Below are 11,173 nucleotides of genomic sequence, written 5' to 3'. Positions count from 1 at the left end.
CGTCATAATCATTGGACAGATAATAATATTGTAGTACAAACCTAACAACAGATGGGTCTTTACCATCAGGTCCAGTTTTAATTACCAATTCAAATATTTTTTTCCTACAGTTACCTAACAATGTGCATGTTCTCTCACTGATTTGAGAAAGCAAAGTGGCCAATTGGCTCATCAGTGAGACAATGTTAACATTGTCTCACTCTAATTACTTTGTCTCACTCCAGATTTGCAACGTGAAGGCACGAAATAGTGTGCGCGTAACATGCAGGCAACGTCGTATGCGCGCGAAATACGTTGGTAGCACTGGCTGTAAATCAGCTGGTCAGCTGTTGTACTGTTGTATTCGTCACTTCACATTAAATGTTATATTAAAAGTTCACTTCTGTGTAAAAATAGGTTATGTTTCTTCACCAATTTATTTGTTTTATGGTAACTGTAGGAAAAATATAATGTGCAACTCGAGTTCAAAGTACAATTGCCTCACTCGAGAAACCATTCCTCACTCGCCTACCGCTCGTGAGTAAGGATATCTCTCGAGTGAGTCAATTGCTCACTTTTCTCACTAGTTGCACAAATAACTATTGTTGGTAATTTTGATAGACTTTTAAAAATGACAGTGTAAAAGTCTATATAAAGGCCAATTTAGTATTTTATGGATATTAGAAAATGTAATACAATGGATTCCCGATAAATTCAATTCAATTCAATTCAATTCAATTATTTAAGATGGGGACGCCACTATGTGCGTATTTTAACCCAAATATGAGTGAAGGATGAGTGTAGGATTACTTACAGTAATTGTATGTTATATTGATTTTTTACATAATAACTTGGTTTCAATTTACTACAGATAGGCTCTGATTTATGTTTTAATGTCCTTTAATTATTTTCGTCATAATCATTGGACAGATAATAATATTGTAGTACAAACCTAACAACAGATGGGTCTTTACCATCAGGTCCAGTTTTAATTACCAAACACAAAACTACACACATGGATTTAAATTTAATTACCAATTCAAATAATTTTTGTTGGTAATTTTGATAGACTTTTAAAAATGATAGTGTGAAAATCTATATATAGCCAATTTAGTATTTAATGGATATTAGAAAATGTAATACAATGGATTCCCGATAAACCAAATTCCTGTAGCCTAATCTAAAAGGTCAAAATCCAAAACTAAAATCAGGATGTTTTTTACATAACAAGACCAAGACATAACAGAGAATAAGTTTATTATAAGAAAAATATGATAATTTTCAATAATAGACAACAGTTTAATGAACAAAACAGAACAATGTTAAAGTTGTTGTGAAACTTATAATGGGTAAAAAAAAGTCTTGTTACATTTTAAATGAAAGTTATTAATGTCCTATTGAGCTTGTTAAATTGTGATAGTATCGAGGGTTTAGGGTTTTTATATTGTTACTTCATATTACCGGTACAAAAAAATATTTTTGTGAAACCTCAAAATTTCTTTCTGATTTTGTTTATATTTTTAAACTATTTTTAACCCTTAGAGTGCCAGGTGAGAAATAAAAGTAACGCTCAAAAAATGCCGATGATTTTTCCCGAAGGTCGCGCTAAAAATGCCGAGCGCGATCTGGCGATTTTTAGGTTAAAATTTCGTAAAAATCGAATTTTCGATATTTCGACCAACGAAAATCGATGTATCGCATCTAGTAACTTTCGACTCAATGTTAATATATGGGTTAAAAGAATCTGAGTATCCATTCGGTTGTTATGACAACTGTTCGATCATTACGAAACGTCCGGTCAGCCGGACGTCGGCACTTTTGGCTCGTTTTAAAAACGTCCGGTTCCCCGGACGTTGGCACTCAAAGGGTTAATCAACAAAAAATCTTTAAACCTGTAATCAGTATGATTGAAGAAGTCCATTGTTTATTGCCAAGAATGAACCTGTTTTTTTTTTTTACTTTCTATCTGTATTATTGATTTTATATTATTAATACACCAATTTTTCAGCGCTTTTATAAGAAATCAAAATATTTTTTACTCTTAAGACTACATGCCATATTTCAATTGAATGTTAGGTTTTGTAAGTGATATTCATCTTTGAAAGTTAAGACCAAGAATAAAATGGAAACTAGTCAGAAATCCACCATTATTGTTTATTGTTTGCTCAGAAATATTTTATAACCAATGTTTGTTAGTCGTGAAAAGCTTGTCTTAGAACCCTGTAGAGCTTATTTGTTTTATTTTAGTGTTCAAGTTTAGCAGAAGTTATATTGTGATTAAATAGCTGCCTATGACTGGTATAAACATAAAGTTGTATTTTACTGAATAAATGTTATGTTACTAAATGTCTTTAGGATTAATTTGTACCCGCCAAATTAGTTTAAAAATTATTATAGTAGGCCTACTTATATCTCCTACCGAGCAACATACCCTTGTTATTTAATGAATTTTTAATGAAACTTACATTAATAATTTCTCACCATTTTCACATTTGCTTATAAGAATGCAATGATAAGTTTTGTGGACGTGGAGCAGAGTACAGTAGACTCCCTCTTATCCGGACACCTTTTAACCAGACATCGGTTTAACCGGACTACACTCCACGGTAATTACATCTCTTTAACCGGACAATTTTTATCAGGGCATTGGTTTAACTGGACTAAATCGGCAGGAAGTGGGGGGTATTGAAACGACTGTTCTCGTGGGAAAGATTTGAGACCAGTGATTACATGTCTAAATACAATGCTCTCCTAAATTTAAGTCGAATAACACCTTAAACGGTCTGTTTTAACGAGTTTTTGGGGACGTCGGCTTAACCGGAAAACCCGTAATCCGGACTGGCCTTGGTCCCGAGGAGTCCGGATAAGAGGGAGTCTACTGTATAAAGTATGGAGCACATATCCAATAAGAGACGTATATTCCTGAAGAATTTTCTGGTCTGCATGAGATAAGAGGAGGGACTTGAATGGCTAACCTCTGTGAAGGATTCAACGTGTTTAAGAATACCAGGATTTAGCTGTTTGTTTTTTTTCCAATTTTATTTTTGTTATACTGTTGTAAGTGCTCACAGTGAGACTATTGGCCATTTCTCATAACATATCATTACAATCTCAAGCCAAATTTCCTCATGTTTTGTCATAGTCTCGTCTAAAACTGATACTTTGGCCAACCTTGCAAACCAAATGTTTATTTTATTTAATTTTTATTTTATTCATTGCATTTTACAGTTATTACATTGTTTAGCATTATTCTAAGGTTTACAATATAGTATGTTACATGGAAGCTTTTTAAAATGACAATGTATATAAAAGTTAACTTTCAACAAATAAATCAATAAATTAGAGAAACGGAAGAGAACTACAAAACATTATAACTTTAACAGGAAAGACTTAAACACATTTAACACCTTAACCCCTGGGGAATATAATTCTGTGCCCTCAACTCAATGCAGCCCCCTTCTGTGAGCTCAATGCAGACCATAGCTATGACAGCTCACCTAACATAATTAATATGTAATGTAACATTTACTATAGTTTGTTATAATTACTTGTTGAATCCTGTCTTTAAAGTAAGCATTAGTAATTTACGTAAGTGTTGTAATTGTGTACAACGGTATAGTCTTACATAAATGACTAAATCTTGTATACATTTATCTTTTACCTTTGTGATATGAATTGAACAAGGAAGTTCCTTGTTTTTTTAAACATTTTAGCGATTTTCCCATATAGGGAATAAGCTATTACCGTAAGTCTCATGGTAAGACTTGGACCTGGGGACCGATTTACTTTTTGTTCTTGATGGCTTAGAGGCCAAAAACACCATCCGTTCAAATTCATATGTATATATGTGTGTCTGTTAGCTCGATAGCTCTAGCCAAATTCATCAGATTTCAATCAAATTTGGTAAAAAAACATGTAAACCTGCGTTTATTCCATTGAGTTAGCGAACTAGCATGATCGGACCATAGAAACGGGGTTTTACGGGATAAAAATTAGTTTTCCCATTTTTCCCATCAAAACGTAAAATTTCCTAATTTCTCTCCACACGATTTTGAAGAGCTTAAAAACCAAATACTTTGCTATAGGTATTGAGGTGTTTTTTTATGTTTATTGGTTCCCGAGGAAATTGAAAAAATTGTAAACTTAAAACTCCCATGTTAATCTTATAGAACATAAGAAAACAGTTATAGTTTGTTTGTTTATGGATTAATTTTGATCAAACTTGGTGAATATCTTTATTTTGTACAGTAGAACCTCTTGAATCCGAACTAATTGGGACCAGAGGTAGTTCAGACTATTGAATAGTTTGGATTACAGAACATATTGTTGTTTTTACATAACAATAGCTAAAATATGGCTAAATTGATCAAAATTATTTTGGTAAAAGTGAACAAATGTTTTATAAAGTAAAATACAGTGTTAATTTAATACAGTAGTAAACATGATGAATAAACAGTACTGTAAATTAAACACAGTATATACAATAAAGAACTGCTGTACTGTGTATAGAGTACAGCAATGAGGGGTTCGGATTAGTGGACGTTCGGATTACGGGGGTTCGGATTAAAGAGGTTTTACTGTACTAAGCTATTAATATTTTACTAAAAATACGCTTTATTATTACCATCCATGTTGCAGCAAACCTAGGTCCTGGTTAAATCTGGTGTTAAGGTAGGTAAATAGATTTAAGTGAGAATCAAATCAGGCAAATGAAAATTCTTTTATTCTGCAGGTTTGCTGCAGCAGGGGTGTATTCACAGTTTAGGGAATTTATTACAAGCTGATGCAAAATAATACTTTTACCTCAATCAGAATGTTACCTTGTGATTTGGTCTTTCCTATTAGGCAATCTTTTCCTAGCTGTTTGGGATTACTATTGACAATCTAATTTGTCAATTTAAATCTCTAACCGTGAGAGAAAGCAACTTTTATCCTTTTGATTACCAGACAGTCATCAAAACATTTACAAATCTGTTGGAGGATAAACAACTCTCAACAACAAATGTCTCAGATGAAGTTAATAAGTTTGAATCTGAGGGTTAGGGGGTTAATGATCTTGACATTACAGTTATAGGCCCTACTCCTTTCACAAAATTTAGGCTGTTTTCAGGGGAAGAAATCTACCCCCTCCCCTTGACCCTTACCTTTAAAATAACAGCTGTAGCAGCTCAACAGCTGATTAAGCATCATACATATAAAAAAGTGGTGGGGGAACATCCCCTCAAAACGCCTCAATTTTGAGAACTATAGACTAGTTCTTTAGATATTCATGATTTCAATAAGTGGGTCACATCTGTGGTCAGTGCTTCTGTCCATAGTCTATGGGCTACGTCCAAATTCACCAAAATTTTTGGGGTCGTTTCTAATGTCCAAATTCACCAACTTTCTACCTGGAGCAGGTACGATATTTCTCCCGGCGGGCGGGGAAGGAATTCCGAATAGTTTGCCCTCGCCTGCTCCGTCTCGTCTCGGCGAGAGTGTACTGCTTAGCCCTAATAGTACTGTTTAAGCTGTGATTGTTTCAGGCAGCTTTAGGTTAGGTTAGGTTAGGTTGGGTTAGGTTTGGTTAGGTTAGGTTAAGTTAGGTTAGGTCACAGTACACTCTCGCCGAGACGAGACGGAGCAGGCGATGGCAAACTATTCTGAGAGAATTCCTTCCCCGCCCGCCGGGAGAAATATCGTACCTGCTAAAGGTAGAAAGTTGGTGAATTTGGACATTAGATGAATGTCCTAATAGCTATGAATGTCGGCCTTAGTCACTAACAAGACTGCAAGATCGCGCCACTCATCTCCATTCATACTTGGCTTAAAATACCCACTTTGTATGGTCGCCATTTAATAAGAAAGTATAAAGTATAATACTCAATGAGAAGATTTCAAACTCCAGAAAACTCTTGCTCTTTGCAAAATGATAAACACCTCAAGAGTTAACTCTGAGAAGAGTACCCAAACAGTGCTTACTAATAATTATTGTACAGTTCACAGTTGAGAGGTGGATGACTTGTAATAATCATTTGATCAACAAGTTTAGACTGGAGTGTTGACTCAAGTCCTACAAAAGAAAATCAAATGTATAAAATAATAAATTTTAGGAAAAAAACTATGAACAGCCAACCCAAGAGAATCCTCTGTTAATATGATTTGTATTCTACATTTATATTTGCAACAAAATGATAAGAAAATATAGTAAGAACTAACTTATAAAAATCTTCTAGTCTAACCAATCATCAAAAGACTGTAGATGGTACTGTCCAAAAACTGTCCAAAAATTAACCTTGAGAAGAAAATTCTGTTCTATAAAATATTCTATTTGTAAACAATGACTAGGTTGCTACCTCCAGAGTATCTAACTATAATATACCTACCAATACAACTCTCTTCTTCTAAAAAGCAAAGGAAGGTTCTAGTTGTATAAAAAACCTCGAGAACAGAATAGCTAACTCTATAAAATAGTTGTCATAAAAACAACAAGAACTTTAACCTTAGAGAAAACTCATAAGAATCTTTAGCCGTACCGAATACAACCGCCGCAGCAAACCTGCAGACTATCCGAATTTTCATTTACCTTATTGGATTTTCAATTAAATCTGTTTAAATAACATTAGGTTTAACCAGTACCCTACAGGTTGTAGGTTTGTGGCTACAGGGAGGGTAAAGTGTGTTTTAAGTAAAATATTAATAGTTTAGTATAAAATAAATAAACTTGCCAAGTTTGATAAAAATATATCGATAAACAAGCAAACCACAACCAGTTACTTATAGTCCTTAAGAACAACATGGAAATTTTAAATTCACAATTTAGTGAATTTTCTCCGTAACAAAAAAAAATTTTAATATACTAAATTATTTGTTTTTAAGCTCTATAAAATGGTATAAAGATATAAATTGGAAAATGTTATGTTTAAGGGTCAAGAATGAGAAAACCCAATGTTTACTTCATAAACACATGCCGTCACACATGCTATTTCCATGGTCAGTCCGATCATGCTGGCTCGGGAACTCATTCAAGTTTATCCCACTTTATATCTTCTAGTTAAATTTCATCGAAATCTATATACAAATTTGCACGAATAGTATTTTTGGCCTCAAGGGACATCAAAATTTAAAATGATATAGGTCCTGGGTCTAGGTCTTACGGTGCCACCTAATAGCTTCTTCCCTATGGGGAAATTCGCTAAAACACGAAAAAATTGTGTACCCCTTTGCAGATTTTCAATTGCACTAACTCGCCAGGTATAAGAGCCAAGAAACAAATTTCTATTGGAATAAACACCTCAAGAAAGGAGTGACTCTCAAAGAATCATCTGTGCCCATTTTGCTTAAACCCAAGCAGTGATTATTAACGATTGTGTAGTTCACAGTGGTTGGTTTGGAAGGTGGACGACCTCTAATGATCAGCAAGTGAAGACTGACAGACTGATAGACTGGAGACGGACCTTGACACAAGTCCTGTTCTGTCAGTTCCGAGACACACTTACAGGTGGCGCTGGCGTCGTCTAGTGGTTGTTACCTAACTATTGCTGTTATTATGCAATATAAACACACCGCTCGCTGCTACTGGGTGGGGGGAGAATTCCAAGAGACGGCTCAGCGCTCAGGTGCTAAAGAATGGAATTTGTCAAGGCTATTCGCTCTTCTTTTGACCCGTGAGTGACGAGAGGCTCAACAATGTAAAGACTATTGAATGAAAGACCAATTAAATTAAGTGACTATTTGCGGACGATACTCCATACTGTATTCTGTGTTTGATCAAATAACTAATGTAAATGTAACAGTCAATTTGGTTTTGTCTGATTCTGTTCTGTAGTCTTCTTTTGACCCGTAAAAACGTGCGTATGCAATATGCATGGCTCAACAATGAAAGACTTAAGTGACTATACGTTGCGGACGCTACTTATAGAGTTTGCTCAATTAACCAATGCAACATTTAATTCAGGTTTTCGTACTGTTCAACTTGCTATCAAGCACTTGAAAAGTCATTTTTGTTTGTCCATCTATGCCATTTGGTATTGTTTACGTCATTTGTAAGGGAACCGTCCGGTGTTGCAACGTATTTACTGATAGCCCATTAGCAAATTGCATCTCGGTGCAAAATCGATCTCGTTAGGATCGAACCTGTAAACATCTGATTTGAAGGTGAGCACTAACTCGGATATCCTGACAATTGAATGTGTTCTGGAAACTTTTTGCCCGTTAGTTATCGCTCTGTCTTGTTGGGTGTACACTTTAAACTGTTGAAACTATGCAATGTAGTAATTTTGACGAATAGTTTGTATATTAATAGCCCATTGAAGGAACTGAATTGCTGCTATTAAACTTGCATAATCAGGCTAACCTGCTGTTGCTTGATCAACAAGTTCAGGGTCAGGGATCCTCGTTAGATCTTTAATAAAAAATATTTATATAGAGGTCTGTTTTTGTGGGTCTGGTCTCTGTAGCTTAAAGATGAACGATAGATCTTATAAAATTACTACTAAATTGAGCAACAAAACTGTTCGCAATGCGTTATGAGAACGCAGAAGGAAATAATATCCTTGAAATCTATTGTAGAAAACAAATTAATCATTTATCATTGTTTATAGGAATAAAACCCAAAAGATTACATTCACTAACTGTAATATTAAGTTCATCTCTTATTGTTATAGGAACTTCTTATTATTGTTTTCCTCTTCAAAATAAACATGTTTTATTGCTATTCCAACATGTACAGCAACTTGGCGGACGCACTGCCTATGACCGCTGTTTCCAAAGGGTATTTGTAAACTTTTTGCGCTTGTTAAAGCATACCTTGTTCTATTGTAGAAAAATTGATGTATTAACGTATTGATAAGCACAGCTACATAAAACACAGCTATAAAATCTGTAGCCAATTTTTTTTTAACTATTTATCAATTTAATCAATATTACTCCATCTGCTGAGGGGGAAAACCAATAACTTGTCGAAATAAAAACCAAGTAAATAAAAATATAACAGAAGTAAGAATTGTTGTTAATTATTAATATTTGAGTTGTTTTGTCTCTGGATGACTAATAAATATTTACTTATAAAATCTCTACAACTGAGATCTGTAGCCAGTGTTTCTTGGAACTATTCATTCATTCGATACAGTAAGTATTACCAATCTGTGGGCCAGAAAAAAACGTCATACGAAATGCAAACAAAACTGTAAATATAGCAGAAGTAGATATTGTAGTTTACGTAAAGATTAATCAATATTTACTTCCAAAGTTCCAAATTCCCTGCCTCGAAATCTAGTCGTACAAGGGATGTAAAGCATTATTAGGATTACCATATAAATTAGAATTAGCATGATAATTGTTGGCCTAGATCTGGATTTATATAGTAAAATTTCAGCCTAGTCGGTTCAGTAATGTAATTGATCTAGGGAAAGAAATAACTGACAGAAATTGTCTCTATACATTAAAATGCACTTTACAACAAAAACATGTATGTTTCCATTCATATATTTATCGCTGCATGCGTGCTATCTCGCACGCGACACGCGACACGCACGCGGAAGATTTTATACTCCGGGGAACAAACTCCAACTCCCCTCCCAGTCTAGCTCGTCCACTGTTTCACAATGTATTACAAAATCTAGACAGTTCCCGTAAACATGTGAATAAATACAGACTTTGGAACTTTTATGTCTTCCTAGATATGATAGGCCAAACTGTGCATAAGCGTGTCAAGTTCAGTAAACTCTGGTGTTTATATTTACTTTTCCACTCTATGGAGAAAGTATTGTTTTTGCTAAAATTTACTAGTTTGAGTTTTGGGGGAAAATACACGTTTTGGAAAGGTAGTTTTTGAAGTGTTGGTATCGATGGTTTCCGTATCTCCAGGAGTGTTTGAATTTTTTTATTCCATTTTTAATAGTGATCTTTCCATGAAACACCATAAAATAACGAAAAGTTGGACTTTCAAAAAAACAACTCAGTTTTTATTCCAAACACTCTATGTCATTGGTCCTTTTAACTTAAAACGAAATGGCAGCCCATTGCTGTGAAAAGTATGGTTTAAAAGTTTTTATAACTAGTGTGATTTATATATAAAAGTATCAAAGTTATTCCCACCACTTACCCACAGGACATGATAAAGGTTGTTGACAAGCTAATCGGAGAAAGTGTGTGTCAGATTGCTGATACCATTTATTTTTATTTGATTCTTTAGGGTAGGTACAAAACTGCACTCTTATGTATGTACCTACAACGTTTGTACAGTTTCTTACACACCATGTACATGATTATAATGCACTACAAATCACTTGAATCAAATTCACAAGAAGTAAGTTCGCCTGTAAGTTATTAGAAGGTTTAGAGCTTGCTGTCAAACAAATACAGAATATGCATATTTTTCTTTAACATTGCTGTACCATATTTTTGTGCGGTTAACTATATTACACATAATTGAATGTCTAATGGCTTAGGTTATTATTGCCAAAGATAATTTCCATCAGAAGTAAAAGAGCTAGTTTAGACCAACAACTAATGTATTAAAAACTGTTGTTTTTGCTGCAGTATGACGAAAATATGTGTTTCACTCCGTACGGAAAGTAACTACTTTCGACTTTCGATAACAGCTGATATCAATGGTATTGTTTCCCAAGCTCTAATTTGGAGCAAGGTAAAACCATGATCTTATTATTCCTTGCTCTAAATTTAGTTTCCATGTTTCCCTGGCTTCAAAACAGTTCTTGATTTCGCATCTATGTGCCTAGTGTTTGTTTACAATTTACTGTAGGCCTATATCTATTTCTATTATTGAAATCAGCTGTTTTTAATGTTCAACAATACAAATGACTGAAATGAGAACAAGATAAGCTACTAGTTTAGCTGTGTTTTACTTTTAGCTTGTAGTTTTGCCGACTAAGCTTGTTAGTGGGAAATGCCACTTTCGCTAGTAATAAAATATACTCTTCCCATGTGTCATTTTCATCTCAGAAAAGCTTAAAACTAATGACTCAGCTAAATTCATAGTTTAACAAATTATTTATCACCATTGTGGAATACTTTAAATAAGCTACACAATGTTTCCACGTCAAATCCTATATAATAAAGAACCTATCAGAAGTCGCCATTCAATAGAATGATAATTAGTGATATCTGACATCTCACCTTCAACTGACCAAGAACGACCATTTCAAGAACTAGCGTCCATCAATGGACGATTAAATCTCGCCCAAACCTAATC

Source organism: Macrosteles quadrilineatus, unplaced genomic scaffold (genome assembly GCF_028750875.1).
Source record: "Macrosteles quadrilineatus isolate MER2022 unplaced genomic scaffold, UCM_ALF_1.0 Scaffold_3__2_contigs__length_128488019, whole genome shotgun sequence".
Taxonomy (NCBI): Eukaryota; Metazoa; Arthropoda; class Insecta; order Hemiptera; family Cicadellidae; genus Macrosteles; species Macrosteles quadrilineatus.
Note: the sequence above shows the minus strand (reverse complement) of the source record.